This window comes from Borostomias antarcticus, assembly GCF_949987555.1.
Source record: "Borostomias antarcticus genome assembly, chromosome: 3".
In the NCBI taxonomy this organism is placed as follows: domain Eukaryota; kingdom Metazoa; phylum Chordata; class Actinopteri; order Stomiiformes; family Stomiidae; genus Borostomias; species Borostomias antarcticus.
Window position 1 is genome coordinate 9434105 of NC_140236.1, and position 8865 is coordinate 9442969.

Below are 8865 nucleotides of genomic sequence, written 5' to 3' on the forward strand. Positions count from 1 at the left end.
TGGGAAGACACCAAGGGTGAGTGAGACAATAACAGCCGTGAGAATAAGCCTGGCTGGTCACTGCCAGAGACACCAGGAGCTTCCATCCAGCAAACTGGTGCTGCGGGAGCCATCACACGGGCATCGGTCACGAGGGCGTCCCACACTAACATACTGTACCTGGACGTACTTAAGAAGGATGAAGGAGCAGAAAGTACCAACGAGCTAGCCACATGTTTGGGGGATCGGGAAGACTGGAAGCAGTGATTGAGGGCTTGTCTGAGGATGACCTAGAGAGTCTCTCACGTTCTATTCAATCATTCTTAGAATGAGTAGTATAATAGTGTATTATTATGTAACTAAACCTAATGGATGTTTATGACCTACAGTACCACACTGCACTGACAGGAAACAAATAATTGGTTGCCTCTAAACATTGTTAATTTGTACCTGCAATCTATTTCATGCATTTCCTGACAAAAGAAAAGAAAAACATTTTCGAAGAAATATGTCTAGTTTGGGATTGCACTTACGTCTGTTATGGGGGGCATGAGATATTCCTTCATTGGTGCAAATAACTAGATGAAACAGACATGATTATAAGCAAAAAATAATTACAGTACATAGAGAGAAATTACAGACTGTTTCAGACATTGCTGTACCTTTTGCACAAAAGCAATGCATACAATGAATGGTATGAATTAAATGTACATGTCTATCATGTTGGCAAACATAACTTCTTGTTTGATCTTTGAGAGGATGCAACTTCCCAATGTTTTGTGTTTGGTGCTAAACCAAAGTCATATAATTCCAAGTTCAATACCCAAAGGCACTGTAGAAAGGTACTGATCTTCAGGATAATGTTGACTTATCTCAATTTCACCGGTTTATTTTGGCCAGTGGAGTGGTGGATCTTAAAGAGGCCACTTTTGATACAAGTCAACATTATTCTGAAGATTTGTGTATGTGCTACCTTTCTACCTTTGGGTATTTAACTTGAAATAACGTATTGTTTGTTTGTTGTTTCGTCTCAAACAAGATGTCATAGAATTCATAAGAATTTTTTTTGGTATTCCTTAGTCTATATTTTGCTCACCTGCAATCACAAGTGTAAAGCACCAGCTTTTCTTCGGTCTAAGAGCCATCGCCAAAGTTGTGAAAAAGAATGAGGTGTCATTGTGTATCAGTCATTTTATACCCCGATTTAGTCTTTTGTTGTGATAGCTCATTTTTTCAGAAACAGAAAACTGATACAGCATTTCATAAAAGAAGTGTTATTCATCAAGGAGTAGGCCTACCTGTTACACGAAACCCAATGCAGACCATTCTGTGAAAAGAAACTACACAATACTCTGGACATAAGATATGCACTCCTAAATGCTGGATGTAATGCATCTAGTGGTTCCTCTGAAAGACACTATCCTGAGAAGGCAGTATCTAAATTAATGATAGAAACACATTTTCCTAAATATGAAATTGATACCTATGACTGGACCCACCCAGATCCAGATTCAAGAAGAAGAACATTTCAAGATAAGAGATAATTAAGGTTTAATTCAACAAAATTGTGTTTGCAGAAATATTCTCAGATCTTAATTTCGAAAACCATATCAAGATCACTGCACTGGTTACCTGTAAGTGTGAGAATAGACTTTAAATTATTTTACTAGTCTATAAATCTCTCCATATTCACACACCTGAATACATTTCAGACATGCTTCTTAGATACATGCCCAGTAGATCCCTCAGGTACTGAACTCCTAACAGTTACAAAAGCCAGGACCAAGAGACATGGAGAGGCAGCTTTCAGTATCTATGCCCCCAACCTCGGGAACACCCTGCCAGAGAACATTGAGTAGCTTATCTGTAGTGAATCCATTGTTAAGGCCCTGAAACAGGTTCTACTCTGTGATGTAGTAGGCTGTTGTAGTAGGCTGTTGTCTTGGTTTAGCTGTAGCAGGTTCTACTCTGTGATGTAGTAGGCTGTTGTCTTGGTTTAGCTGTAGCAGGTTCTAATCTGTGATGTACTAGGCTGTTGTAGTAGGCTGTTGTCTTGGTTTAGATGTAGCAGGTTCTACTCTGTGATGTAGTTGGCTGTTGTAGTTGGCTGTTGTCTTGTTTTAGATGTAGCAGGCTCCAGTCTGGGATGTAGTAGGCTGTTGTCTGTCTACAGCAGTAGGATGTTAGTTTGTTGTAGCAGGCCTGTTGCTAAAATGTTTAGTTCATTGCATGGCACTCTGTATATCCTATGGTGCATTGTGTGTATTTTAAGGTGTGTGTTATTTAATTTGATTTGATCTTTATTTCCCGGAGATAGAGCCCCTGCGGACTTTGGCTCCTGCCTGCACTGCCCATAAAAGTAAACATAATACTGTGTTAGTTACATCTACTCTCTCTTTACACTTTAGCATGAAAACTCTAAATTCCCCAAGGTGTGGGCCATTCAGCAGGGTCAGGTTGAAGTGATTGTCTACTGTTTGTCTTGTGGAAGGTTCCATCCCTTGTCCTCAATGTTTTGTTGTTTGTAGTCTGTAATGTGATCATGCAAATGTCCCGATCGTGCTGAGATCCAATCAGCAACACAAGGCATTCTTCTATGGCCTTGTGGGAGGTGTGGTTGTAAACAAACCCGCAAACCGTAAAGGGAAAGCAGACTGAATTAGACCAGGCAGATGGCATTTTCCCTTACTGCTAGCTTGTAGCTTGTTTGTAGCAAGCTCACAGCGCAGAAGTAATATACTGCAGCTTTAAAATTAAGTTTAAGGAAAAATGTTAATGGACATGCAAAGATGCCATTAGGGAAACATATGACACATGCATGTAGGCTATGTGCTGAGAGTCCATTGTCCAGAATCCATCCCTGTCCATCTCAAGTGTGTTGTACAATATAATGCTAGTGTCAGTTGTTATCAAAAGGTGATAGGTGAACTTGGAATTTGGGCAGGATGAGGGCTGGCAGGTAGCCTTCCTGCTGTGGTTTTACTTGGAATAAATAACAGCCTCTCGCATGTCTTTTGTGTAAGCAAATACCTTAGGGATTTTTAACAAGCACAGTTATGTTAAGATTATAGGAGGCTCAATGTCTGAATGCATTGCAGATAATCTCCAACAATAATCTGTTTGTGTGGGCAAGCATTGTAGTCCAGAGCACACATTCAGAACAGTAACACTCCTCTCCCACGGCTATAAAAACGTCAGAAAGTTCAAGTTCACTTTTCCTGTTATGCATGTGCCAAAGTGCAGCATGCTTGGTGTGATCACTGAAAACACTTATCAGGGAATTAATGCATGCTTCCCAGGAGGAATAAACAGTAGCCTCTAAAAGGATTCTTTGCTTTGCTGGCTGGATATCAGAGGCATAAATATAGACAGTGCAGGCAGTGCGGTTGCACTGGGCCCCGTGGCGTGAGAGGGCCCGTAGAGAGAGCAGGCCCTCACGCCAATGATGTGTTAGGCGGAGAATGGGACCTTGCTATGCGAATGTGACCATACAACCTCAGAATCAGGTCTGCACTGTGAACTCACATTAAATTCAAAACAGGGCCATTTGATATTTATGGGAGGGGGTCACTGGACAAAAAACAGGGGATGTGGAGGAATTTCTACAGAGCTCTGGTGAGCATGGGGTTGTGGTCATGTCTCTGGGAACACTTTTGGGAAGCTTCCTCCCTGAGATCTCTGAGGTGATTGCGGCTGCCTTTGCTCATCTGCCTTAGAAGCTTGTGTGGAGGCACCTGGGAGAGAGGCCGTCTACACTGGGTAACAACACCATGTTAGTGGACTGGCTGCCTCAGAACGATCTGCTGGGCCATCCCAAAACAAAAGCATTCGTCACACACGGGGGCACCAACGGGATCTATGAGGCCATCTACCACGGGGTTCCAATGTTGGGCCTTCCTCTGATTTTTGACCAGTTCGACAACATGGTGCGTCTGGAGTCCAGGGGGGTGGCGAAGGTTCTAGATGTAACAACCTTACAAGTGGAACCTCTGACACAGGCTCTGAGGGACATCCTGGATGAGAGGCAGCCTTTTCAGAAAAATATGCTCAGGATGTCAAACTTGCATCATCACCAGCCTATGAAACCAATGCACAGTGCCATCTTCTGGCTGGAATTTGTTATGAGGCACAAAGGGGCAGCACATCTGCGCAGTCCTATAAGATGCCCTGGTATGCCTACCACAATGTCTTATGTCTTATGTATTATGGTCTTTGCTGTGCTGTTTGTTGGCTTGACTTGCAAGTCAGCAATTAAAGTCATCCTCCGCAAAAAATAAAAAATAGTAGCTTTGAGTGTTAAAATGTAAAAGTGCAGTTGGATGAAATTGCTGTTTGCAGCTTACCACTCTTGTGGTAGTATTTTAACCTGCTCTGTGATTGAGATCATTTGTACCAATATTTTTGTGATAATACCAACAATGGTAGCAGACAAGATGCTCCAGGATGGTTGGGAAGACGATTACTAACAGTGATCAAACACAGCAGAAGGTTTGGGTTTGAAGATTGATAAAGTGAGCACATCATCCCGTGCTGGATAAAGAGCAATCTATGGGTGAAGGGTTAACCCTGACTCTTCAAGTTGTTCAGTGATAACATTTACATACAGTGACAAAAGGATCATTAAGGGGTGTATCCAACAAACGGTATAAACATAAAAGAGTTAGACTGTCTGATCATTCGTTTTCCTGGTAGACTTTTCACTGACAACTTTGTCAAACTTGCAACTTTCCCCCTCTGCAGAGGTTGATTAAAACTATTGCATGCATTTGTATGCAATTTGAGAATTAGGCTACTTGTTTCTTGTTAACAGTTCTCCAACAACACTCTTCAGACAGGTATTTTGTTAAAATTGAAATTAATGCAAATTCCAGGGAATGTTTCAATACTGATTATAGAACATTTTTATTGATTTTGAACAATTTAACTTTTGATTTGTACATAAATTAAATGTGCCAGTAAACTATAACCATGTAAATATTCACGTAATACCACAATCTCTTTCTTGGTCAACATGAATAAAAAATTATTGATAAATAAAAAGGTTGACAACATAAGGTGTAATGGATTTTACTGATCTAGTCAAAAAGGATTTACCAAGATTCGCTCAAAAGGTTAAGTCTGGTTTATTGAGAAAACAATACGAGCGCAAGGACTTCCTGGACAACGCAACATGAGTGGTTCATCCAAAGAAGTGCATCAAAGCTTGTCATGCGCAGCCTTATATTCAAGCAAAACACAGGTACGGCGCTTTGAGGATGTGATTGGCTAACTCATTGCACGTCATATGAAATGGAAGGCGTGGCCGAGAATACAGACATGTGACATGAGAAAAGGCGGCAATTTCTTGGGAGACAAAAGGACAAAGGATGGTTATTCTGGAGTAGACATTTCTAGGTGTGTGCACCTCCTGGAGGCCATCCCGTCTATGTGAACGGTTGAGGGAGATGGAGAATTACAAAAAGGAGGTTGTTTGGAATAGGAAGGTCTTGAGGCCAGTTGTAAATTCTATGACAAAGGCGAGTATGGGCAAATGTGCTGCTGCATTTCTTGCTGAATGTCCTAGATTTCTTATGGGTGGATGTGACGGTTCGCTACAGATGATAACAGTTCAAATTGAAGTGCTCCTTCCAATCTGCTGTATGGTATTGACGAAACCCATGTTCTCCATCAACAGTTACAATAGCTTGCAAGATAATCACACTTTAAAAAAATTTAAGAGTTTTGGACAGCCTAGTTAGTGTTAGGGTTTAAGGCTGGAGGAGGTAGGACCCAATAGCAGGCAGGCAGCACAGGTTCAGAATATAGGATTTAATGTCCAAGGAGATAAAACAAAGAGGGGAAACACGCACTAACATTAACAATGAACCGACAGAGAACAAAGGAAACAGGAGGGCATATATACTCTGGGAGAACAATCAAGGAACAACGTACAGGTGTGCAACAAGACATAACGAGACACAGGTGCAGACAATCACCCAGACAAGGATATGGAGGGATTCCAACAAGACACCAACACAAGGACACAGGAACAAGGACACAAGGGAAGGGAACAGGGAACGAGGCTGGGACAGGGAAAGGGACTGGGCAGAAAACTAGAGGGGCCTCATTTATAAACGTTGCGTAAGTACAAAAGCGTGCGTAACCCATGATGAGCAACTTTCTACGCAACTTTCGGTATTTATAAAAAACGAGCTGAGCGATAAGTTGGCGGAAGGTGTGCGTAACTCTACGCACACTTCGACCCTCCTTTAACTACGATAAGCACGTTTCTGGAGAAAGGGGAAAACGCGACTCCGATGGCAGAGGGATGAAACTCGGGAAAGTCTGCGAAACACATGACATATTGAATAATAAATACATCGGTCGCTGCAAGAAACCCTCCAATGTGTCACACAGTTTAAACGGAATCAATCGCCACCGTAGCCTAATCACGAAATAATGTCGACATTGCTTTGGGTGTGTCTGTGAATTGACCCATTTGTGTCATAATATAATGTTGTAGGCCTATTAATTTATAGGCTATCCCGAGAAGCATCACGGGCAGTAGCCTATGAATAAAAGCCACATTACGTTGATAACACAACACGACACGAGCCTATAGGCTTATCATAGTAATGATTCCGTATGTCGATAGCCTATACCGCACCAAACAAATGTTGCATTCGGCGTTGACGTATATTCAGTTAATAATTTATTTATTTAATTATTATTATTATGTTTAATTATCCACCTATTCATTCGTCAATGTATTTATGTATTTATAGCCTATATTTGATTAGGCTTTTATGTAAACCCGAATGACCACTGAGGCAAGCCGCAATTACAATGATGTTTAGCGGTGAATGGAAATGTCCTACTTGAGGCAACTGTAGGCTACATTAGGCTATATTGTACATAATCTCATATTGTCTTATGATTGTCATGTAGCAGGCATGCGAGGAATGTGGGCCTAAAAACGCATGTCATCCTAATGCTCACATGCCGCTTTGGTAGAATTAGCTGTGCGCAAAACAGCGCATGGAGGTGATGCGTCTCCAAGTTGTAAGAACACAAGGGAGCAAGTAAGATTATTAATTTGCCGAATCGTCATGTGTGTAGCTTTAATTACGCTTTATAGAATCACATGAAACTCATCCATGGACCCCATATATTTACAAGACCTCGATACAGGCACTGATATAGCTGGATTATAGTAGGCCATGACGCACGGGGACTTGGATATGCCGGGACTTGGCACAGATGTTCTAATATGTGCTTGGCTATCCCGCAACATCCATTAGAACACGCAGCTTCTATATGCCTACAGAATGTTTTGAGAAAGTATGTGAAATGCATGATATCCCGGAAAATACACAAATTGGCTGCTGCAAAGAACCCTCAGATCTGTCTTGCAACAACACTATAGGCTTATAATGATTATCAGTTTGGATATAAGCAGCCACCTAATAAGGCCTACCGCACTAAACGAATGCCAATATAGCCTGCATGATAGATAATTCATTATAATCTAAATGGGACCACTCAGGCCTAACAGGTGCTCTTATCAGTCGTGCACATGTGAAATCAACGTTCCGAAAAGATCCTTTTGCGGCGTCTCTACCTCGTTGACCAATACCTTCACCTCGCATCGGTAAAATGTATCTTTCTCTTTCTGCCTTTTGCACTCGGCTCCATTGTCGTTGCATATGTATAGGCGTATCACTGACCATTTATAGGCAATTGTGGGCGTTAATTGGGGTGTGATCAGAACGCGCGTTCACGTGCGCCAAGTTAAGTGTTGATTGTGATTTATAAAGGGCAGCTGGCGTAGGCGTGCCTGAGTGAACATGGGTTGTGATACGCAGCGTTTTATAAATCGGAGATTTTTTGTGCGTATATTTTAGTACTCACTTAGCTAAGCTAATTTAGTTACGTGGATTCTACGCAATGTTTATAAATGAGGCCCCCCGGGGCGGGAGAGGAGGGACTGGAGTGACGTGAGACTAGTGAGGAGACATGTGTCTAGAGCTGGGGCTGGGAGGACACAAACCAACATAGAAGACAAGACAACGAACACAAGACCAAACACACAAGGAGGCAGAACAAAACAATGTGGACAATGTGACCAAGGTGTACAACAGTCTCTGGGTGTAGTGCAGGGGCAGTCACTGGGAGGGGAGGTGCTCAGGGTCCAGGAGGGTCCAGGGGCTCAGGGTGAGGAATCCAGGCCGGGAACAGGGGGTGAGCAGAGCGAACCAGGGGTCCGGGGCAGGGGTGAGGGTCTGGACCGGGAGCAGGGGGTGAGCAGAACAACCCAGGGGTCCGTGGCAGGGGCGAGGGTCTGGACCGGGAGCGAGCAGAGTGGACCAGGTGTCCAGGGCGAACCAGGGGTCCGGGGCAGGGACGAGGGTCCAGACTGGGAGCAGGGGGTGAGCCGGAGCGGACCCGGCCCGAACCATAACAGTGAGTTATCTACAGAAGATTACAGGAGTTGTCTTTCTGGGGATCGTCAGTTACATGTAATCTACAGTATAAAGACAAACAAAACATACAACCTATATAATAGATACCAGTTCACAACCTTGTTATATTCCATTACAACAAAAATAACGGAATTAAATCCATGGTAACAGTGGACTGAAATCTGTGGCATGTCTTTTAGTGACATGTATTCCACATGCATTTCTTTTATGATTTTAAGGCTTCGTTGATGCCTTAGCTTCTTTCGTGTCCCTTTTCACATTTAGTAAAAACCTATACTAAAATTAGAGAGGGTATACAATTAGTATCAAACCAAGGTAGACATTTTCCATCACTTTTTTTCTTTCCAAATCAATGGGAGCTGCATTGATCACTTTAAGTTGACAGAACAACATGAGGTAAACAAAAATATGAATTTTCCAAATC